The 26112-nt window shown below is 35.4% G+C and overlaps 1 protein-coding gene across 4 annotated transcripts in view; it reads right to left on the bottom strand.

Annotated features, from left to right (window-relative positions):
• MAST4 (microtubule associated serine/threonine kinase family member 4) overlaps positions 1-26112 on the bottom strand; it is an 802919-nt gene that overhangs the window by 449749 nt on the left and 327058 nt on the right. The gene's annotated exons all lie outside the window — the stretch shown is intronic.

Here is a 26112-nt window from a genome sequence, read left to right as displayed (position 1 = left end):
GTGACTAACAATGCTGTGTGTTCAAAAACAATGGCCAACACTGAAAATCATTAAGGAGGCACCCTGTTTTGCTTATGGTTGGAACAATACCTATGACATTTAACCTTAAGTTCTGAATTTATTCCTTTTTTATACATTCAAGTGATCTTTTAGCCTGCTCAGATATATGTTATGTTACTATAATAGGATTCATTTTGGGTTTACAGACTAAAAATTGATACTTAGAATTAAGAAGCAGACAAATAGGCAGGAAAAACAATGTGTCACAGTTATTCAAAGGTCAACAGTACTTAAAATACTTTTTAAAAGTAATAAATCTGGAAAAAATTTAACACATGTAACATGCTCTATGTTCCTAAGTTTCCATTTTTTGAAAAATATCTACTAAAAAACTAATCTGTATCACTAATAATTAGCCACAGCTTAAAAATTACTCCACAAATAAAATATCCCTTACAAAAAAGGGAGGGGAAAAGGACTAAATATCCAAACTTCAAACAAATTTATGTTTGCTTAAAAAAAAATAACTTGTAAAGTGCCAAGCAGATGTTTTATTTTTTCCCCAAGTTTCCTGTTTGCCAAGTTTCAATTTGGAATGCATTTTTATGTTAATATCACAGTAATTCAATTAGGAAACATTAGGGCACAAAAACCAAACTGGCCGAATGCATCTCTTTTCTGATTTCAGCATTTACAAACTACAAAGGAAGTTCAACTGAGCTGTGGGCAGAAACTTCCACATCACTGACAAGGAGAAACTCCGAAAGCTAACAGCTGCACACATCTGCAATGAGAGCAGAAAGATGCTGAAAGCCGTGAGGTTAATCCTGACAGATTACCACGCACAGCGTTTTCAGAAGTCAACAGTTACGAACCTTGACAGACTTTGCATGAACTTGACAGTATTGCCATATCTGGTGATCAATTGTCAGCACAGCTTCCCAGATTTAACTACTCTTGGGCACGGAACCAAAGTGTAAAACTCCAAATCTTATCATCTCTGACAACTCAACCCTTCTTCAATGAACCCTGGAATATGATCCACCTGTAATTGGAGACACAATCTATCACACTGCCAAGTAGGCAGCATAAATTGTTCACATATTTGTGTATAGGAATGAAGAAACAGCAACTTTAAAAACCTCAACAGCTGAGCATGGCAAAGGCGACATTTCCAGAATGAAACAGTATCCTACCTGGAGCCCTCTTCTCCTCAGGATGCTGGACTCATCCATTTCCCTTCTTTCCGTCTCTCTTAGTCCTTCCACAAGAGTCTAGCCATGCTGTACTACACACACCTCTACTTCAGCACGCTAATTCAGATCCTAGCAGCTGCTAAACACTTACATCACGGTTTATCTGATTGGAGCAGGGCGGTCAGCTGATTCCAGTTTAGTTATTCATTCCAGCAACTTCAGAGATCATGAATGCTTGCAGCCGTGTTACAAAGCAGCAAGTGGGCTCCGGTCACCTAATGCGTTTATCCAGGCAGGGGTAGCTGTTAGACAGGAAATCCTAGAACGCTTCTTCCCCCACTGTGGTCGACTCCAGAACAATAACTGTAGCGCTAGCCGGTGCTAACGGGAAGGGGCTTTAGGCACAGCCCTTTCGGAAGCCACTCTAAGGTCAACGTGGCTCAGTAAATCAGCAGTGAGAGCTGTGTCAAGGGAGGTCGCCCATCTAGATGGTGAAAACCTGGGGCCCGAAGGGTCAGTCAAGCAGCACAGCCAAGCCTGGCTCCCTTTCATCCTTCTGATGGTATCAAAGAAAACAAAACGGAGCATCATCCACAAGCTGCCTTTCCAGTCAACGCTGGTGCTTTACCTAACAGCTTGAAAGCCAGTTCATTTACATAAATACTTAGGCAAGTGGATTCCCATCCCAAGCATCGAGACATTTGGGATTTTAATTTCCCTCAAAATAGTAAGTTATCTTAACAGCTGACCAAAACACAAAGGGGAGGGGAGATAGGGATGTCAAATGCCATCATTAGTTGGACTATTAACCTATTTATAGTCTATAAGAAGTAAAAAAAAATTCCCATCATGTGCAATTTCACAGTCTGTTTCAGCTTGTTTACTTTTCTCAGCCTCATCTTATTTCAATTCAATGCAAGCAAGAGATGAATATTAAGTTTTCATTATTGGCATAACAGTGAAGTAACACTACACCGATGTTACTTCTTTATAACAGATTAGTTCCCCTTGATCTAAGTACTTATGATACTTAAGTCAGGAATTGTACCATTTGGTCTTAGGCAACAAGAATGGAATTGGTCTATTCCTTGAATTACTTGGACTTTATTTAGTCCAAAAGACAAATTTTACCTACCAATTAATCAACAAGTATTTTTCCTACTCTGTACCAATGGGGCAACTAGATGGTGCACAGGGTAGAGTGCCAGCCTGGAGGTAGGAAGACATCTGAGTTCGAATCCAGCCTCAGATACTTATTAGCTATGTGAATCTGGGCAAGTCACTTAACCCTGTTTGCCTCAGTTTCCTCAGTTGCAAAATGAGTTGGGGAAGGAAATGGGAAACTACTCCTCTGTCTTTAGTGAAAAAAACTCCAGTAGGGTAGGACATGACTGAAAAGTGACTCTAAAACAATATATGCCAAGCATTATACTAGGTTATGGGGAATGAAGAACAATGAAATACCCCCTATTCTTAGATGGATGATGATGAGGATGATAATGAAAGGGATAAGAAGTAAGAGACAGAGAATGTGAGGTAAAATCATTTCATATAAATAAACCCTAAATTTTAAAAAAAGAATCACATAAAAATATTCCACAAAGGGGGAAAAAGTATTTCATTATTTTCTTATCTAGATACCTGCTGTTAAACTGGTCATTGATCTTTTCTCAGCTGTCATCAGACTATTAGGCTTGATAACAATTGATTAGATTATACCATTAAAAATAGCTTAGGGATTTAAGAATCTAACCCAAGAGTAAAATTGATTGCATGTTATGTTCAAAACTGGCCTTTGCATATATCTCCAGATATACAAAGAACAATCTTGTCAAGAAATGTCATCAGCAACAGAGGAGTCAGTTCAGAAGCCCATGAGTGTTTGCTGTGTAGGTTTCATTTGATACCACTTAAGGATGAAAACCCCAGAGAATTTTTAGTCTACACTCATGCACAGGAAAGGTACTATCACTAAAACCAAAGTAGCACAAAATCCATCCTAATCCAAAACAACAGAATATACAATCACAAATTCTTTTGCAAACATTAAAAAAAAAAAAGTAGTGGTTCATTTTAATTATTTACTCCAAAAAGATAGAAATCTTGTGAGTCATCTGTCAAGGGTAACAAAACAAAGCCTGCTAAGAACAGATGCCTTCCCTACCCATTATTACCCATGTTGTTGTTTAGTTATCAGTCACATCTGACTTTGTGACCCCAGTTGAAGGCAAAGTTACTGGAGTGGTTTCACATTTCCTTACCCAGATCATCTTAGGGATGAGGAAACTGAGGCAGACAGTTGAATGACTTGCCCAGGACCACACAACTAATAAGTATCTGAAATCAGATTTAAATTCAGGAAGACTTGTCTTTCTGACTTTACTCCTGGCACTTTATCCACTATGCCACCTAGCTGCCCAGGACTTTGCTCTAAAACCAGATATATTCTTCTATAAAAGCAAAAAATCACAATTCTTAACTGTTTTCTGCCAGATGTACTCTTCCCACCCAGCTCTCCCACTACAGCACTGGAGGCCTTCCATTCCTCTAATATTAGACTGTGTTCCTGAAACAATACTCTGGCAGCAGGTGATGATAACCTTACCAGCTGTTATGCCTTCATCATCTACAGAGAATACAAATTCTGAGTTTAAGAAACATCTCAAGTGTCCCTAAGAGCAGGACTACACACACACACACACACACACACACACACACACACACACACACACACACACACACACTTTCTCTCTCTCTCTCTCTCTCTCTCTCTCTCTCTCTCTCTCTCTCTCTCTCTCTCTCTCTCTCTCTCTCTGCATAAATCCACTTCTGCTGCAATGTCAGGAACTGGTGCATCTTTTTATCACTAAAAAAAAGAGAATAATAAAGGACAGGTAACAACTACAAGAGAACTTAAAAAAAAAAAAAAGGAAGTTTCCCCACTAATGAAGAGATCTCATGGAAACAACAAATTCTTGGTCCCAAAACTAGAGCCTAAGAGTGTCTTTTCTGTCATGCTTGAATTAGTGTTGCTGGAAGGGAAAGCTGAAGGACATATCATCTCTCTGGCAAGTGGAATGAATTTCTGATAGCAACTGCACCCATGTAACCTATAATACTTTTCAGGGGCAATGGGGGCTTTGATGGGTATAAAGTGGCTGAGCAGAAAGTTGGCTGAAGGGGAAAGGTACATTTCTTAACAAAGGATATGAATTAGATAAAAATCTAGGTTAGTATTCAACCATTAACTAACCCTAAGATGAGGATTATGACCATAGCACCATCAAATCTAGTATGAAAAAATATTGATTATCTGTCAAAAGGCATCACTTTGAGAAGGGATACACATACATTTTAAAGAAATAAAACCAGCCAGAGGCAAAAACATTTGGGACAAAAATAAAAGACTGCTGAAAGAATAACATCAAGCAATAACAGCTCAGCTAAGGGAATAGTAAAAGGAAAATTGCTACACTTACCCTATGTCTACAGATTTTCTCATCAAGATAAACTATGTATTAAAAATGCAATAAAAACTTAGACTGATGACACCATTCATAGGTACTGACTAATTAGCTTTCGGTCTGGATTCCCATTATAAGGCTTGGTTTTCTATGGTTTTTACACCTTTATAGGATATATTCACATTGTTGAGATTAAATTTACAAGATATCAACTTGCGCATATCTTAGCTTCCATACATTCAAATAATGGAATTTACCAGCCTTTGTCATTATTTAGAATGTTAAAAGCCAAAGACAGGTTTAAAGCAGAAAATGAATCTTGTGCAAAGATACCCTCCTGCAACACCAGTTCAGAGAATAATTTACTTCACAGAATGGACACTATTTTGTGGGTCAAATTTTGTTATAATAAATATTATCACAACAAATGGTTTCCTAAAATAAAAATATTTCTAAGCCCCAGTTGACAATCAGTACAAAAATTTTTGTCTAATAACAAGAGAAAACACAGCTAGAAGTAATTTAGGTTTTTTCCTAGGCACAGACTAATAGGATTTTAAAACTGGAAAGGTCTTTTAGAGATCATCTTAGTTTATGCCTATATTAAAGTCACTTGCTATAACAAAAAAAATCCTAATTCAATTTATGCAACCTAATATAAGTTCAGGGTAGAAAAATAACAACTTGTATAAGTTATTCAGGAACAAATGACCTTGTTTCCCTCTTATCATGTTAGTTACCTACATTTCCACTTCTCTTCAGTCTTGGGGACTTAAAAGTAACTCAATCACTAAAATAGTTATTGATTCAATACTAAGTGACCACTGTTAATAGACTGGAGGAGTTTTTTGGGGGGGAGAGGGTAAAAAGAAACAAAAGAATGGTAAAATACAGTGTCTTCTTTTACTGAAATTAGAAATTTGGGTTCACCCACCATGCCCCATACCATCCACCATCATAGCACCCATAACTTGCTGTCAATCTACTTTTAAGCATCTCTACTATATGCTTTCATTCAATACTCATAGAAACTAAAGATAAGAGTAGAGAAGACGAAGTTGATTCTTAAGAGTCATCAGATTTCTGAGGGTGAAAGATCTCAGAGGTCATTCAATCCTATCACTTAATTAAAACAACAAACTCTTTAAAAAAATTTGTTATTTAAAGAAAGTCTTGACAGGTGGGTCATCCAAGCTTAGATCAATTACTTTCAACACTTCTAAAGTTAGATTTTTAACTTATAATTTTATTTGAAAGGACATTCCTGTCTTTTTTTATCTTGATACCTGGATTCCCTTAGAAGGACACAAACACTTAAAACATTTAATTCCAGTGCCTGGGATTAAATATCTAAGATTTACCACTCCATGTAAGAGGATGAGAATCTTGGGTATCTTGGGAATTGTCACCATGACAACATTCCATGAACAAGAAAGCATTTTTATGCCTCTTCAGAGTTTTAAAAGGATTTGTCCTATATCAAAACTTAAGAAAAGCAAACTGCTGCACCACCATTCCTTAATCAAAGGTCCCTTCGTAGTGTTTTCTGGAGGAAACCAGACTTCCTTGAGTACAAAGAATATAAGGTCATTTAAAACAAAAGGAAATTTGTTCATAATGGAATGTCCAAGAAGACACAAAGAAAAGAGAGGAAAAAGCTGAAGAGGAACAGAGGATAGAAAAGGCAGAAAGAGGGCAGATAGTGACTGCAGAGAAAAGAGTTTCATCAAATTTAAATCCCAGAAATAAGGAGAGAAGATAAGAATTTGCTAACTTTAGGATAGAGAAATATCTTTACATGAGTGTGGGCTCTATGCTGATGGAGAAGGGGATTAGAGAGGAAAGTGTTAATATGTTCTCCCTCAAACACCAAAGCAAAGAAAAGGAGCTGAGCATCTGGGACAAGAGATATCTGATGACTGGCTCCCCCAAGAGCCTGACTGAATCATAATCAACATTAGTTCCCTCTGCCTCATACCATGATAGCACAGTCAGACGATACTCTGAAACTTGGCCTATGAGCTTAATTCCTTCTCAGGATTGGTATCTTAGGATGAAGTTTTGATGGCACAGTTCTGCTGCCTGGGTCAGGATCTTTCTTGGTGGGCAGGAACCTAGTATCTGGCCTTTTGATATGCAGAGGAAGGGAAAAGACATTGGTGAGGCAAGTAGAGAACACAGGAGATTTAAGATTTTCCTGGAATCAGGAAAACTGGAGTTCAAATTCCAAGGCCTGCCTCAGATCCTAAAGTCACTTAACCTTTGAATAGAGCCCAGATACCTATCTACCCTATCAAGTACCTTTGCTTTTCACATAGGATTTAGTAAAGCAAGATGGAGCAGAGAAGCTGGTAACTCAATACATAAGGTTCCAAATCCATTCCCCAGGCCATAGGTGGCAATTGTGGACTATATTGTTGCAAGGATTCCGTCTTTGTATCAACCAGAATAGCAGAGAAGCCTTGAAATTCACCATGACCAAGTATCCATAATTTGGGGTTTAATCCAAGATAAACTTTAATGTTTATATTCAATATATATAATTTCCATCAATTCTTTTCCCATGTGTCATTATGGTATGTAGAATGTGACCCAAGAAAGGATGTGGTACGTTTGGGTTGGGGAAGACTCAGTACAGAAACAAAGAGATCTGCTTCTAATATGGAATAAATGCAAATTAATCTTCTCCTTTGGTGACTAAAGGAAATTGTCAGATTCTGGGCAGCCTAGAAACAAATTGTAAGGGAGATCAGAAATCCTGAGTCCAAAGGGACACTTACAATTCTAGGTTCTTTATACAGACCTCCTCCCTCAATGGCTACATTGATTTTTTTTTCTTTTTTAAGTTTATATAGACTCTTAACAGAGACTCTCTCACCAACAGCTCCTTAAAATAAAATCTCAAAAGGATGTAAAGGAAGAAGTGGAGACCATTTGATTGGATTCGGGAGAAATAAGATCATGGAGCAAGGGAAAGAAGCTTTAGCATTAGCCCTGTCCAGAATACAGGGAGTAGTTCTTTGGCACTGAGCAGGTATCAGCTGGGCAGCTATGTGGTAACAGACTTGGACTCAAGAAGATCTGAATTAAAATCAGCCTTCATCACTTACTACTGGGCAAGTCACTTCACCGTGTTTGCCTCATTCCTCATTTATAAAATGAGCTGGAGAAGGAAATGGAAAACCACTCCAGTATCTTTGCCAAGAAAACCCCACTGACAAAGTCCATGGAGTCATGTAGAGTTAATACAACTGAACAACAAAAGATATAGATGCACTTTATCATCTCCATGCCAAGAGTTGCCCTTGCCATTCCCATTCCCACTTGGTAACCTCTTTTGACCAGGAGGGGCCCTGTGCTTGAAAGTTTTAGCTCTTCTGCTTCTTGGGAGGATTCATTACTCTTCCTTGGCTTATCCATCCCATTGGTAGCACCCCTTCAACTTCAACTTCTCCACCTTTCCTAGTGAGCTGTTTAAGGATGGAAGTGATATGTGCCTTTAGAGTCCTCCTCACTATCATAAAATTCTCAGCAGCAGAAAAGAATTCCCAAGACTCCACTTGCCCTTACCTATAAAACTAAGGCAGCTCCCATTACAAACTTCAGTATTCTCAGGTTCATTTATTCATTTCTCCATCAGAATATTTCAGCTTATGACAAGTGTGAGCTCCAGTGGGTTAGCTGAGTATTTTATATCTAAAAAACCCCAGTATTAAAACTGAACATTTTAAGATATTTTTGTATGAACTGGGAAAACATCTTCACAGTTAAAGGTTCTGATAAAGGCCTCATTTCCAAAATATATAGAGAACTGACTCAAATATATAAGAAATCAAGCCATTCTCCAATTGATAAATGGTCAAAGGATATGAACAGACAATTTTCAGATGATGAAATTGAAACTATTACGACTCATATGAAAGAGTGTTCCAAATCATTATTGATCAGAGAAATGCAAATTAAAACAACTCTGAGATACCACTACACACCTGTCAGATTGGCTAAGATGACAGGAAAAAATAATGATGAATGTTGGAGGGGATGTGGGAAAATTGGGACACTGATGCATTGTTGGTGGAGTTGTGAACGAATCCAACCATTCAGGAGAGCAATCTGGAATTGTGCCCAAAAAGTTATCAAATTGTGAATACCCTTTGATCCAGCAGTGTTTCTATTGGGCTTATATCCCAAAGAAATACTAAAGAAGGGAAAGGGACCTGTATGTGCCAAAATGTTTGTGGCAGCCCTGTTTTTAGTGGCTAGAAACTGGAAATTGAATGGCTGCCCATCAATTGGAGAATGGCTGGGTAAATTGTGGTATATGAATGTTATGGAATATTATTGTTCTGTAAGAAATGATCAGCAGGATGAATACAGAGAGGCTTGGAGAGACTTACATGAACTGATGCTAAGTGAAATGAGCAGAACCAGGAGATCATTATACACTTCCACAACGATATTGTATGAGGATGTATTCTGACGGAAGTGGATTTCTTTGACAAAGAGACCTAACTGAGTTTCAATTGATAAATGATGGACAGAAACAGCTACACCCAAAGAAAGAACACTGGGAAACGAATGTGAACTATCTGCATTTTTGTTTTTCTTCTCGGGTTATTTTTACCTTCTGAATCCAATTCTCCCTGTGCAACAAGAGAACTGTTCATTCTGCAAACATATATTATATCTAGGATATAATGCAACATATCTAACATATATAGGACTGCTTGCCATCTAGGGGAGGGGGTGGAGGGAGGGAGGGGAAAAATCGGAACAGAAACGAGTGCAAGGGATAATGTTGTAAAAAAAAATTATCCTGGCATGGATTCTGTCAATATAAAGTTATTATTAAATAAAATAAAATAAAATATTAAAAAAGATATTTTTGTATGTAGTACACAAACCCAATTATTTTGTTTATGAGTTAAAAACCAATTTTAAGTCACTCCCACTGCCATGCAATACCTAAAACCTTGAATCAGATTCTATCTGATTCAAAATTGTACTGAGATACACTGCTCAAATTAAGAACAAATGGTCAAAGTAAGCCATGAGCACTAAGAGCTATCTTTCCCTGGATTTTTTTTTATTTTTTAACAAACTAAAAGTTGAACCTTATTTAAAACTAGTCTTGAAGATCAATACACAAAAAGAAATAACAATTTGTAGTTGTCATCCAAAGAAAATTTAAACATCTGAAGGTTAGTAAGGCAATCTAAAAATACTGTCAGGCAAGGAAGCAAAATCAAGAGCAGACTACTTTGTAGAAGAAGATAGGATTTCTCCCACCTCCCCAAAATGAACACACTTAATACTATCTCACAGACAAAAGACTAAATCTGGATTTATTCTAAGAGTAATATTTTGTCAAATGTGTTTCACTTAGCATAAAATGCAGGTGGGGTCAACAGCACACATATGCCTATGTAATACATGGCATCCCACGCTATCCTCCATTTAGCTCCATTTTCCATTCTGTCTATAATCTTTGAGACTTTATAATGTATGCAATTGGTGCTTTGTACAGTGTAATATGCACAATTTTGCTTAAGGCTTTTCACTAGATGCTATATTGTCTTGACGTTTTCATCACCTTTTTTTATCTAATTATTCCTGGCATATTAGCCATCAAATCACTACCGACAAAATGACAGGAATCATGGTATTGAAAAAATTATATCCTTGAAGGAAATAATAAAATATAAATTACATACATAATTTTCTTTTGAACATTTTAACAATGACACACTCATATACATATGAAATATAGTATACTGTCCTCATAAATGCCCTAACATCAATCACAGTAGAAAAATATTCCTTTCTTTGCTAACACACGTACCTACAAAATATACCATTTCTAATAAAAACTGTATAATATAACTTCATTTTTTCATATCTGCTGAAGCATGAGCATTTATGAAGATATGACAATGGTCTCATTTCTTTTTTCTCTTCTTAAATAAAGTGTCTTCCTTTTTAAAAGATGTACAACTGATGCTGGAAACATAGCTTAATCTTCAGAAAGATCCCAATACTCCTATATTGTTTGAGAGAAAAGAATAGGAAGAATCAGCACAGTGCAGTGAAAACAATCATCTCTCAGGAAGCAGAGGACCTGAGTTCAAATTCCATTTCTGATGATTATTACTCTATAACTGTAGGTATGTCAGGTGACTTCCTTGAATCTCAGTTTCCCATCTATAAAATGAAAAAGATACTATAACTCTGAGATGAAGAGGATATAAATAGAATATTTCTACACATCCCACAAACTCAAGGAGTAGAGTTCTGGCATATTCAACTAGTGACTTTATGATTAGAACTCCCACAATATTTTGAAAGTCTGAAATATTTAAGTATTCGTTCATTGTAAAGTGTTCTGCAAGGTGCTCCCAAACAAGAACCCCAGAGAGGGTCTAAATATGCCTTTATTCCAAGTCTAGTCAAGACATCAGAGATTGCAAAAATGCTTTCAGGCAACACACGTCTCATACTTTTTTTTTTCTCCCTTTCTCTCTCCCTACAGTGACAAAAAGATCAGATCTAGGTTAAAAGGATGATAACGTGGTTAAGCTTCTGAAAAAAAAAAAAAAAAAGTCAACACAAGGTGAAAAACCAAACTGGAAAATCTTCTGAGAGAGAAAACAGACTGCAGTCACCTTCAAATTTTAAAATCAGATTGACCATAAAGCATAGAAATATGGCTAATTAAAAATAAGCTATGCATGCAGAAACTGATCAATGTAGATTTTCTTTCTAATAATGGCTTTTAAAAAAACAAAAATACAGATTATAACATAGCTCTTACTGACCTAATGCAAACTGGCAGACTGATGGCTTTAAATCTTAAACTCAAGATTGAATCTTGAGCTTAAATCTACCTAGAGGCTTTGAATTAAATTAATTCTGTATTCTTGGCCAAGAGTCTTATTCAGATCTTGTTTCCATTATGCACATAAAGGATAGAATCTGCTATGAATTCTTTCCAAAGACTAAAAGTTACTCATAGAGAAAGGAGCAGACAACACAACTTATAGGTTCATTCAGCCAAACAATTGAAAATTCTTACATCCCCCTATTTCTTCATCCTGAATTTCCCCTTAAATGTTTTATTTCCCTATCACTCTAAAACAAATTCTCGTGGATCAGTACCCCATCTTGTTCAATAGACTAGATATGTCAGTAGGCCTAGAAATAAAGGAAGGGCTAATATTATTGAGCATCCCCAAAGAAGTAATCTTTTAAGACTCCATCACTTTACACAGAAGGATGGAATCATTTCCCAGTCATTAATATAAGCATATATTATGGTAATACTACTTCAGAGTTACCAGTGATACTCTTTTTCAAGTCAAAAGACTGGGACCCTGATTGAGCAAGAACCATTTCCTTTATAAATTTTTTTTTTTTTTACAATTTCATAATATATCATTTACAAAATCTTTCACACAAAAAAAAACATGCTTTCTCCTTCTGGAAGTTAGAAATGTCTCAGAAAATATGGGCTGAGCATGTTGTTACATTGAGGATTCGTGTAATTCTTCCTCAGAGAAATCCAAAATGTTCTCCAGTTAGTATTGGCACTTATCTCTAGTGATTAGGCAGAAATGGCATAATTGCTTCCATTTCAGCAGGAAAAAGTGTGAGGGGACCTAATTTGCCAGACGTCCATTTACTACAGGTCCAGAGTTGAGTCCATTAGACCCATAGCAAAAGGAAAGAAATTGTCACTTAAAAAAACCCAAAAAAACTATAAATATAATTATAATGATAATCAAGTATAAATAATAATAATAATAGGAAGTATTTTAATGTTTTAAGGAGCTTTAATATTTGCCAACGCTATTTAAAAGTTATTCTATTTGATTTTCACAACAACCCATGAGTTAAGTGCTATTATCACCATTTTTGAAGGGAAATAGGTTGAAAAAAAAATAAGTGATTGGCCCAGAGTCAAGATTTGAATGTGTTTTTAATTCAAAGTCCAAAATTCTAACCAGAAGTCCAACCTGCCTTCAAAAATTTTATTAAGAAAAAACAGGACAAATATTTTTATCTTTTTGTTGTTTTGTTTGCTTTTTTCCTTTCTCAATTTTTTTTTTACCTTTTTTTAATCTGATTTTTCTTGTGCAGCATGATAAATGTAGAAATGTGCTTAGAAGAATTGCACATATTGGGTTACTTTCTCTCTAGGAGAGAAAGGTATAGAAAAAAAATTTGGAATACAAAGTTTTGCAAGAGAAAATATTGAAAAATAAATATGTATTTTGAAAATAAAAAGCTATTATTAAAAATTAAAAAGAAAAAACTACATAATTAGATTGTTAGTACTATGGATAATTTTAAAAATATACTTTTGCATATAAATAACTTACCCTTCTATTTTTTGTCCTCCTTCAAGATCCTTATCAGTCTTTTTACATCAATTTTTATACAGTCATCACCAATATAAAGGTTACTACAATTCTAACTCTCTTCATATCATATATTATACATTCTTTCTATATTTCTTTATAATCTTCATATTTTTTCACTTTCGATCTAAATTTTATTTGGCTTTCTAGAGATGGTTCCTATCCAGTGTACAAAAGCATTAGTTTTGACATGTGTTCTCATGACTTTGCCAAGCCAGGCTCTGTCATGAAATAAGCAAAACTGTCCTTCCACTCTCATGATATTTGTCCTCAGAACAAAAGGTTATACTGAGAAAAAGGCAGCACTGGTATGTTGTTTTTATAAATTTATGCAAGTGAAACAAGACCATGCAGCCAGAAGGCCACTGCAGTATTGAATGTAAGCCAAATCTGGCCGTCATGTCCCTCACCATTGCTTATAAAAGATTCAGATTCCCACTCTTCTCCAAGAGTTGTTTCATCCGATTAGCTAAAATTAAGAAGAGGTTGATTAAAAGGCCTTTTTTTTTTTTTGATAAAAATTTCTAAGCTTCCGTGGCTTAACCTCTTCCCATACAAAACAAATATTTTCAGAAATACTTAACTATAAAGAAAACAAATATGTTTTTTTCCTTTTACAAAAACAAATATTTTTTCTAAGTTCTTAATAACTGCAAATTTTTTTTGGAGGCAAGCTATTGGGTATAAAATCTTGGTGGAATGAACTTTCATTCATTTTTTTTGCCTCTTTCCCCAATCTAATTAAAAAGAAACTCTTCTGTTTTTAATTAGCAATAATTTATTATTTGTTGATGTAGAAAACACTCAAATATGTGTATAATTTTATATACATGCATTCAAATATACAAACACACAATTTATGAAGTTGCTCTAAAAATTTATCTTTGAAGCATTCTGATTTTCAACTTCTCCTAAATATGCCAAAAGATATTCTTTGGAAAAGTAGAATATTAAATATTGCAAATTGTGTCATATCTGGTCATGTTATATTTCTTAAGCTTATCTCCTATCCCTAGTCTAGTCAAAAACCAGCAGCGATGCATCTATGTTATTTTTTTAAATACTTCTCAGATTTTACAGACTGATATAAAGTCACTATATTCTGTTTGAAATCCTTAGCTCACTCATTTATTTTCATTAATCTTAATGACATCATTAATGTACAATGTGTTTCTCTAGAACTAATTGTATTTTCCCTGTATCAAACACTAACAATCATGGATTCCATTATCACCTAATAAAATTCAATAAAAAAAAAAAAAACTGCATAGCACTGTAGCCTAAGATGAATATTTACAGATTTCATGTGTTTTTTTTTTTTATTTTAAATGTTACAATAGATTGACCAGGTTGTTAGATAGACTCTTGTTCTTTTACACAAGGCAATGAATAATTATTTTATGACAAGTTTAGAATCACTTATAGAAATTTTAAATATGGGTTATGCCTTATTGTCCCTTTATCTTAATCTCACTGGAGATTTAAAGACAGGGAAAAAAAACTGTTCTTTTTCAACGTCATATAATTATTGTTTCACTGAAAGGAACAGAATATTAAAGGGAGCTTCTGAGTTCTTCCTTCTTGAAAATCTTGAAATCAATGATGTCTATCTGGGGCAATACAGATTTTCTATGATTTAGGAAAATATGGTCAGTTGATAAGTGATTTCATGTTCCTGGGAATATCCCCCCAACCCTCCACAAAAGGATAATAGCTGGCATTTACAAAATTCTTAAAGATTTACAATGCACATCACAAATACCTCATTTTATCCTTACAGTTTATTCCCATTTTACAGATAAGGTAAAAAGCAGAGAGAGATTGAATAATTTGCCCAATGTCGCACAGCTATTAAGGTGACTCCAGGTTCAGTGTGCCACTTAAAGGCCTCAGTAATCATGATATATGCCCTTTGAAGGTGGCATTTTAAAACTAGGAATATAAGCAAAAGCAATGAATAATGGCATTGAGAATTTCCCTCAGATTGTATACACTTAGAGATATTACATATACCTAGCAATAATATTCCCCCCACCAATTCTCTCAATTCAATTTCCTTCTATTCCACATACTTCTAATATACATACAGGTTTAATACTTAAGAGGCAATTCTACTCAAGAGACCTCTTACTGCTAAGTCAAGGGGTCTCTCATGCAGTACATTCCATCAATCAGAGAGCTCTCGTGCATGTCCACAATCTTCCTCCAAACTCATTATAATATAAGAAACAGAGAAAAAAAAAGATTGATTTTTATGATCATAAAAGAGGTATACAGTGTACCTTTAATCTCTTTTCAACAAAGACTCGCGTTTTCTAAAAGACATGGTACTTTTAGTACAATCTTTTTTGCTAAAATTGAAGTTCAGTGACCTGGAGAAAGTGAATCTGTCTTGGCTATAGCAGACAGATAAAATGACTTCCCTTATTAAGAAAAAGAGAAAAGGGAAAAAAAGGAAGAAGATATCACCTCATTCATTTTTTTTTTCTTGAGGCTTCCCAAATTCTATCGGCATCTTCAGAATGACTTCCCACTCTATACTCAAAATCTTGCATCTCTGCCATCACTCCAGTAATAGCAAAAAGAGAATATGGCAGGGCTTTTTCTGATGAGGCTACCAACTGAAATTCCTCAACTGTGCTTTTAGAAAACTGGTTACAATGAGAATGTGAATATTCTAATTTTTCTGGTGTTTAATAAATAATTTTAAAGTTTAAATCTGATTTCTTTCCCCAAAACAATCCAGATCACTCTCCATGAACAATCAGGAAGACATTAATTTTTTTTTGGGGGGGGGGATTAAGAATGTCACATGAAACCGAAATGTTATTGGAAGGCAGCTTTGGAACTCAGATACTTTCTGCAATTTACATTTTCTAAAGCATTTTCCCAGTTTGATAACTCAGCTTTCAGAAGGGGTGCTAAGATTAAGCTGTCAGAAGGCTGCTTCATTTGCATGCTTCCTCAACATCCAGAGTAACAACCATGACGATTACCCACTCGGCATGGAGTTGCTCATTTAGCGTGGATGTTTAATTGCAAATCTAGAAGTTACTAGCAACTCATTTTAGCAACATGGTGCAATAGATTTTACTATTGTCTCTGCCTCCAAATGCAAGTTATAGCTAATATAACAAAAAAGAAAGAAACCAAAGTTCTTTTAAAAATGACTTTAACTCAAATATTCAACATTTTATTTAAAAAATCATTCTAATACCAAAATCAAGGAAGCCAAAATGCTTTACATAAACAATTTGGAAAATCACAAGCCATCAAATTCAATCACTCTAGGAAACTCAAATTACTGTCAAAGAAAACATCATCCTCCCACATGTAAGTTAGTCCTACACTAAAGCAACTGTCTTTTTAAAAATCAATAAAGAAAAAGGGAAGGGAAGGGAAAGGAAGCATTGACCAATGTTCAAGATGACAATTTGTTAATCAAAAAATAAAAGATCCCCATTTTCATATATTCTTTAATGATTCTGATGATATGCTCCAAGTTCATCTAGAGACTTCTCCCTGATTATATACTAGTAGTTAACAAAGAAGACCAAAATTTTGTCATTTTAATGGCAACCAAAGTCCTTATTAGATGAAAAACTTTTTTTTCCCTGACAATCATAGTTTCTTACTAAAAGAAGGCAGTTTTAAGGGGTTTTTGACAATTGTTTCCAATTAATTTGAGCTCCTGATTTTGCATTTGGATTCTAATTGCCTGGCATACATTATGGGTTTATTTTAAATTTTTTTTTCAATATATATTTTACTTCCAAAAACTCTCACTTACATACAACTATTTGGGAAGAAAGTGCTTCAGAGAGATTTGATCTTGTGCCACCCAGTGGACAAACCTTCATTCTATTTTTATTTACCCATTTACTTTAAAATATTTCCAACTTTTAGTTATTCAAGGAAGGAGAGAAGAAAATTCAGCCAGTCACCAGAAAATGTTCTAGTAGGCACAACCTAGTTTTGTGCATAGAATACCTGGACTGGAGTCAGGAATATTCATCTTCCTGAGTTCAAATCCAGCTTCAGAAACTTACTATGTGACCCTGAGTAAAACATTTTTGCCTCAGTTTCCTCATTTGTAAAATGAGTTGAACAATGAAAGGGCAAAACAACTTCAATACCTGTACCAAAAAAAAAAAAAAAAAACCTCAAGTAGAGTCACAAAGTCAGTCATGACTGAAAAAAACTGAACAAGAAATTCATATCTGCTTTCTTCATATCATGTACCATCTGGCAATGGAGAAATTTGTAACTGTCTAGGTTGATAAAAATACATACAAAGCAAAGAGTCTATCTATGAGAAAGAGATTCCTTAAAGCAGATCATTCCATGTGGATGTAAAGGAAAGTTATTGTTCAGATTTGCAAATTTTTTTCCACTTAAAAGTTGTGTAAACCCTAGTAAGCTATTACAGCAAAAACAAATGCTCACTTCAAAATATCTGGTTTCATAATTTTTTTTTAATTTTTTAATAACTTTTTATTGATAGAATGCATGCCAGGGTAATTTTTTTTACAGCATTATCCCTTGCATTCACTTCTGTTCCGATTTTTCCCCTCCCTCCCTCCACCCCTTCCCCCAGATGGCAAGAGTCCTTTACATGTTGAATGGGTTGCAGTATATCCTAGATACAATCTATGTGTGCAGAACCGAACAGTTTTCTTGTTGCACAGGGAGAATTGAATTCAGAAGGTATAAATAACCCGGGAAGAAAAACAAAAATGCAAGCAGTTTATATTCATTTCCCAGTGTTCTTTCTCTGGGTGTAGCTGCTTCTGTCCATCTTTGATCAATTAAGGCTCTCTTTATCAAAGAGGTCCACTTCCATCAGAATACAACCTCAAACAGTATCGTTGTTGAGGTATATAATGATCTCCTGGTTCTGCTCATTTCACTCAGCATCAGTTCATGTAAGTCTCGCCAGTCCTCTCTGTATTCATCCTGCTGGTCATTCCTTACAGAACAATAATATTCCATAACATTCATATACCACAATTTACTCAACCATTCTCCAATGATGGACATCCTTTCATTTTCCAGCTTCTAGCCACTACAAACAGGGCTGCCACAAACATTTTGGCACATACAGGTCCCTTTCCTTTCTTTAGTATCTCTTTGGGGTATAAGCCCAGTAGATGGTTTCATAATTTTTTAAATTCCTATTTATAACTGTGTCAATGCAAACTAGGAAAAATATCTATAGTTTTATTTCATTGGAGGTTTGAAAGAGAAGGTTATCAATTCTGAAAAAGACTTGTCATTGTTTTTTGCCTAAATTAAAAGCATTTAGGCCACAAGTTTTACTCTGATGACCTGCTTTCCTTTCTTGAGCCCTGAGGATTAGAGTAGCAATCTTAGAACAAAAGCAGACTTATTCAGCATTGTTCAGTACTTGGTTTCCTGTCTCATAATTTTTAAGAATAGACTATAGAGCTTCATTACAGCTTTCACCAGGCTCAAGATGCTTTCAAGCCTAACTTTCCCAGGCAGAGAATTACATTCTGAAAATTACATTTCCATTGTAAAGTGTACATTTTCAAAGCTTTAAATTGATCTTTTAAACATTTTTTCCGCCTAGATTCTATTCTTCAGTTTTCAGAATTTGAGGGAAATAGGAGTTAGGAAGGTTTACTGCTACAGCTGCCACAAGCAGTGAGAATATCTTCTTTAACTTCAAGAACCCTAGGGACCCAATTCACTGTTATCCTTTAATTCTAAGGTAAGGTGGTGTCTTGTTTCTAATATTTTGATCACTATTACTAATTACTAACAATTTACTTTCTAATCCTACATATTTTATCATGCATTAAAACCATTATTTTGAGGAGGGGTCCCCTAGCCTTTACTAGATGGCCAAAGGGGTCTGTGTCACCAAAGTAAAGGTTAAGATCCGATGTTCTAATGTTTGGAGTTTTGCTGTTTTGCAGCCTAATCTGTACCAGGTTCCTCAATAACCAGTTCCCCAAAGAAAAAGGAATGTAGATTCCTTCCTTTCCAGATATTTCCTATGATCCTAACAAAACAACACAATACCCTCTAGATATTTTTGAAAGGGAAACAGAGAACTACAAAGGAAATGGGGGTGGAGTTAAAGGGACCAGAGGGGAATAAAATAGCAGATGACTAAGTTTAATGGGGGCTATGACCACCCCAACAGAACATGCTCAAAGTTGCCATTCCTGGTTCTAAGCAACAATTCCATTTTATCTCCCAAGCTGCACAAAAACAGGTGAGCTGCCAGATTTGGCCCTTGGGCCATAGTTTGCCTAACCCCAAGTCTAAGATCAGGAAAAAAAAAAAATCCGGGCAGAATTTGTGCTAACTGATCTAATGGATAAAAAGTAAAATCTTTTGTTCAAATATAACTGAACAAGTCATTTAACCTCTGTGCCTCAGTTTCCTCATCTGTAAAATAGGGATAATAACAGCATGTGTTTCCCAGAGGATGTTGTGAGGATCAAATGAAATCATATTTGTAAAGTGCTTTTCAAATCTTAAAATCCTTTATTATTATATGCTTTAGCTGTTGTAAGTTTGCATTCTCTTAGAAGCTAATATGAAGGAATGGACCATTCATAACCACTGCAACATATTAGCACACAGTGCTTAGAAGTCACAGTATGATTCAGTTTCAAAGGAACAAATTGGTGAAAGAGTTAGACATTTTCTTCCCTATCCACAATTCTAGTCATCGGTATCTTTAGTTCAGCAAATAAGAAGGTTTCTCATTAACTTACAATACAAACCCCTCAAAAATGAGTCAGTCACATATGACTGGAAGCAGGTCCACCACAGCAAAACAACAACAAAAAGAAAAAACAAAAACAGTTTCCATGTGGGTACCAGGAATCAAGAATGAAAAATCTGAATATGTCACATGGTAAAGAGAAGGAAAGTGAATTCAGCCCTTCTACAGAAGTATAAAGTTTACACTTTGACAGTTAGGCAATACAATGGATAGAACTCTGGGTCTTAAGTTTAAATTTGGCCTCTGACATTTATTAGGCAAGCCACTTAACCCTGTTTGCCTCAGTTTCTTGATCTGTAAAATGAGCTGAAGAAGGAAATGATAAACCACTCCAGTCTCTTTGACAAGAAGGCTCCAGAGTCATGAAGAATCAGACAGAACTGAACCGACTGAGCAACAATAAAATTTACATCTTACAAAGGGAACTTGACTTTACTATTTACCTTCTCTCCTGACAGATGCCTTTTAATGGGTTAATACCACTAGCTCATTTCTAGCTCTTTAGATGGAGATATGTTTGCCAAGACTGCCTAATATTTCAACTTTTCAGAATTGTTTTTCCCAATCATTGAGGTTGATATTCAAAATTTCTAGCCATTCCTTCCTATTTCACTCCTATCTCCAAATCATTTCCTGTATCCTGCCTTCCTGGATGTCTATTTCAAGTGGACTTTTATCATCTTCATCTAAGATTTGCTAGTTAGCCATCTGAATATATTGTTATCTTGGGCCCCAGGGTTCTGAGAAAAGAAAATTATTTATATGGTCTCCTGCCCTACTACAATGCTATCCCCTTTCACGAGTCAAGAATTTTTGCCTCCTTTACCCTCCTCTGAAGATCTCAGCATTTTAACCCTCTAATACTTTTGGGATATTATCAGTTTTTCAATTTGTCTGTAGAAAATTGCTCATATGCCCAAAGGAATGTAAACTATCATTCTTTGTCCCTGTATCTCTAGCTACTAGAGCAGTGACTGGCAGATAAGACTTAACATGTTTGTTGACTTATTGGGTCAAGATTGATTTTCTCTCCTTCGTAGGAGAACTCTCTTCTGTCTATTGCCTTAGACTGACTGTGGGCCCTGTGATTCTTGACCATGAGGCTATTTCTCCATGATTCTCTTTTTCTGTGTCCCCTTCTTATGTTGTCCTGAGGAGGATTCTATTCCTCCAAAAATTTTTTCTGTTCAAATTCTGTCCCTCTTAGCTCCAACAGCTTGCCCCCAACTTCCTTCCGACTGGCTGACATAACACTATAAAAACCACTTCTTCATTCCTTTCTCATGGACTCTGGGCCTGCCGCACATGACCTATACGGGGGTTCTAACCAGCAAATGTTTAAAAAGTAGCTCTTTGAGGGAGGGGAGATAAATATACAACACATTTTGCAGCTTAATCTTCATTATTAACATTTTCTCTATTACTTAAGTGTAGACAATCAATAAACAATAAATTAATCCCTGATTTGTATCATTTGTCAATATCCAAAGTATAAATACTTAACCTAAAAATTTAGCAATCAGTTTTTAAGAACATGATTGAGCTGGTTCCAGGATACCTCAGGTCCTATCCCATGAAGATATATCAACTACATGCCTTTGCAACTAAAACATAAGGAACATAAAGTAGTTAAAAAAAAAAAAGATCAACATTCTGTGTATTGACTGTCAGGCACAAATAAGTATATGTTACTATATACTTATAACAGACATTTCTTTCATTATTCCAAATAAATATTGATGACTTCATTTTTTTTTTGCCTAAAGCAATTAAAATGGGATGTTTTAGATCCAGAACTAGGTCTTTGTTTTGAGGGTGAAAGGCAATGAAAAAATATAGCTTAGGCACTAAACATGCAAAGGATCTAAAAAAACATATAGTTTAACCTGATAATTTTATAATTGAGGAAATTAATGTCCTGGGTATCTTAGAAAAGGTTACATAATTATTAAATATCATAACTAGAATTCATACTCAAATTCTCTAACTAAATCTTACTACTATAGAAACTGCATCTAACAGAAATGGTATTCCCATCCATGTTTCACAATGCTATGATTATTTTGATCTCAATCAAGTAATGAAAAAATTTGAAATTATCTTTGCCCTTTTTAAAAATATCCAACTTGTATATCCCAAAGACCTTCTCAGCAGTCATTTTTATAAGTGGAATAGAAGTCAAAAAGTCATGAACTGTTATTGAGATAAGTTTACCTAGATGGGATTTTTTGAGTATTAGTTATTGTTCCTTCTATAAGTATTTGTTAAGCACCTACCATATACTAAGCACTATACTGGACACCAGGGAAAGAAGCAAATTCACCTGAAGTAAATCAAGAATAAAGTACAGTATAATACTCATCATTTTGGAGGATAGGAAAGGTTATGCTGAGGGAGAAGACCTATGATTTCATCATTGTTGGAACAATGAAGATGGGTACCCTGTCATTTATAGTCTTCTGGAGCTGCTAAAGAAATAAAAAATTTTAAAGCCCTTGTGATTTGCTCATAGTTTACAAAGCTAACAAGAGTCAGAAGGAGGGTCTGACAGCTCTACTGGACTACAAGGCAAAAATACTCTGTATTACTCCATGGGGCTTCTCTTTGCAATAGCACCATGGAAAGAGTATTGGATTTGGAGAGTTCTTGAGTTCAAAAGCCATTCTACACCAGTTATTGTCTACACAATTTTGGCAAACCACTACACAATTTTGGCAAGCCACTACCACTTTTCGAGTTATAGTTTCCTCTTCTGTTAAAATGACAGAGCTAAACCAGATGACCTCTGAGATCCCCATCAGCACTGTATTTGTGATCCTATTAAACTACAGATTTTTACTGAATGCTATAGTCATACTATCATTAGATCTGGCCCATAGTAGGCTCTCAATAAGTACTTGATTGATTGCTAGGAACAACTCACACAGCCACCTCACAAGCTCTACTGATAACTATGAGAGACAGAGGAATGATAATAAATAATAATAATAATAATAAAAGCTAACAGTAATTTAGCACTTACTATATGCCAAGCATTGTGCTGAGTGCTTTAAATTTATTATCTCATTCAATCCTCCCAGTAATCCTTAGAGATCCTCACTTTTAAAGATGAAGAAACTGAGGCAAACTGAGGTAAAGTGATTTGCCCAGCTAATAAATTTCTAATAAGGCCAATTTGAACTCAACTCTTCCTCACTCCAGACCCAGCCCTCTATTTACAGCCCCACCAAATGCCACAAAAAAAAAAAATGGAGGAAAATCTGGATAACAATCACACAAGATGAAAAGGCATGAAGAGGTGGTAGTGTGCACCAATGAAGGGAGTACCCACATTGAGGAGATTATAGATCCAGGAAATCAACTCTTCAGTCTTAGTTATTTTAAGATCTAGATTCTGTGGCCTTTCACTATATCATAAATTTAGAACTGGAAGGAAGCTCATAGAGGTCATATAATCTACCGCTCCAGTCCTACATCACTTAATATGAGGAAATTGAGAACTCTCCCAAACCATATAGGGGGTAAGCAAGAAGGGCCAGGGTTCAAACTCAGATCCACTGCCTCCAAATCCCACATTCTTTCCAAAGAAATTCAATCAGGCCTTTGAAACTGAAAAATGCTATGAGGCTTTGATTTATTCTTTTGTGAATTACACAGACTAAATAAAGTGCTAGATAAAATTTTAATAATGCAGAATAAATTAAATAATACACTTTTTTTTGGAAACCTTGTTGTTAAAATATGTTAGCACATCCCTGAATACAATGCTATTTTGACATATCCCATAGATAAAGAATGAGGATGAGACTAGGAATTCATCTTGTCCCAACTTCTTGGTCATATATTTCTTCACTTCTAAAATTAGGAGACTCTTGGACTTCTTTGTAAGTTACTTTAAGATGTTTTGATAAGTCACAGTATAAGTACAAATTACAGTATTGATTCTTCAAGTCACCAATTCTCTGAAAGTCTCTCCTCTGTTTCTGGAGATCTTTTTAATATCTGCTATCCTTTTCTGAGAAATGTGTTCAAAAACTTGACAGAGACCATTATTCAAAGGGCAGGCAATGTCATCATTGTTTCCCAGTAACATAATAGCTCCTGCACTCCTCTTAATTTGTCCAAGTGTCCATATGCTTCCTTTTGAAACTACAGGACAAAAGCAGATGACTTAATTAAGCTTCTCACCATGATTTACTCTGCTCTTCTTCCCAGTTTTGGCTCAGCTAGTAAAATACTTATCATAAGATGGATGTTAACTGTCTCTGGATATTTTATTTGTTCTATTAGAGATCTGAAATACTTTAGAGCTTGCCCAAAGCTTTGAAATGTAATATTTATGGGGGGTGGGAGTGAAAAAAAGGGAATAAAAGCAAAAACAACAAGGTTTCCAAAAAAAAAGTGTATTATTTAACAAGAAAAAGGGGGGGGGGGCGGAGGAAAAGGTAACTATTTCCCTGTAACATTTTCTCAGTAAAGATGATCAATTAATGTTTAGAAAACATAAGAACTTTGATTTTAAAAACAAAAGAAAAAAAATCACATATCAAGACTATGGGAGCTCTTTACTCCCTGCCACTCCACATTTTCCAACACAAGAAACTGCTTTCTTTTGTTACTTTTATTTAAAAAAAATTACTGGAACTGTACCTGAAAGAATAAGATTTCTCTAAGCTAAGGAATCCTGGGTATATCCCTCAGCCTTTGTGACATATAGTTTCCTCATCTGCAAAATGGATACTAATATATTTACAGTATCCCTACCCATATATTTGTGAGGAAAACATTTTGTAAACTATACCACACTTCTGCTCCCAACCCTATTGGTCTCCTGACTGATGAAAATTCACTATTTTTATCTGATCCAGATCCTTCCACCATGGGTCCATCAGCCCAGCTCATTCCCTGAGAACTTGAACTTGTTAGGCGAGAATTCTCCTTTTAGTCAGACGTAGATCTGCCATATGCAGCTCTGCAACCACCTTCAATGCAAGGCTGAAACCATGTACTCTCCTATGTATCTCTCCTACTTTTCTCTAATTCTAGGTACTGTAATCAAGGATACAATTGATGGAAAAAATATATCATTCAATTGCCCTGTAGAACAACTCACTATAACTTCATAGACCAAAAGACCCTCCCTGGTCACATTTTACCTATATATGCTGGCTTTTTCCAATTAGAATGTGAGCTCATGAACAAGAACCATCTTGGATTTTGGTTTGTTTTGGTTTTGTATTTCTATTTGCAAGGCTTAGCATAATGCCTGGTAAACAGTTCATGGTTTATAAGTACTTTTTTTATTCATTCATAATTCATGCTATTATTTTCCATAATGATTGTGGCAAAGTTCCACTGAAATCCTACCTCCAATGACTCTTCATGGCATGTGTGACTTTTTGAGACCATGCCAACTTTGCAAAGTTTTATCATCTTGGAGAATGCATCAAGTAGAGGTCCTGAGATGAAGTGAATTTTTGCCATCAAAACACCAGACACTGAGCGGCTCATCACCAGAAGTTTGGGCACCAGGTAATTGACAGGATTTCTGTTTGTTTGGTTTTGCTTTTGTTTTTTGTAGGTAGGGGGGAAGGTTTTGGCCATTGCACACCATGACTACCACAAAGATATGGTTTACAATCTGTTTCACTAAATAAATTGACAGTTCTAAATACTAGAACTGAATGCCCAATTTTCCTCAGTAGTAATACAAAGCCATCAGTGTTTTATATATTTTTTCTCAATTTTCAAATTACTGAGTTTTAAATGTGTTGTCAGCTATATCATTTATTGGGATACAGATGTTCAAAAACTATAGACAAAGGGCCAAGGATCAGCTGTGTATGGCCACAGAACTGCAGGAGAGTCCAGGTATCTGCAGGGAGGTTCCAATATGGTCAGCTCTTCTTAGCCAGATTTTCTGGATTTTTTTCCAGATTCTGCACTACCCTGGCTCTGTTCTTGTCCAAAGAGGCAATGGCTAGAAGCCTTACAATGAAACTTTTCATGTTTTAGGAGAAAAAAAATAAGGAGGGTGAACTTAAGAGTCATTTTTTTTGAGAAGGCAGAAAAAAATTTAAAGGCTAAGATTTTAAATTATGTGAGAGGACCATGATTTCATCCAACTTCCCAAATGAAAAACAAATTACTTCAGAGATATAGAAGTTCAGATAAGCTACAAATGCCTATGCTTCCCAAATCTATACCCAGTGCTTTAGTGATAAAATTAAGTCAAAAAGCATTTATAAAACACTTAGTAGATGTCAGTTATT

Source organism: Antechinus flavipes, chromosome 1, assembly GCF_016432865.1.
Source record: "Antechinus flavipes isolate AdamAnt ecotype Samford, QLD, Australia chromosome 1, AdamAnt_v2, whole genome shotgun sequence".
In the NCBI taxonomy this organism is placed as follows: domain Eukaryota; kingdom Metazoa; phylum Chordata; class Mammalia; order Dasyuromorphia; family Dasyuridae; genus Antechinus; species Antechinus flavipes.
The sequence above is the reverse complement of the archived record's forward strand: the minus strand, read 5'-3'. Positions and strand labels throughout refer to the sequence as shown.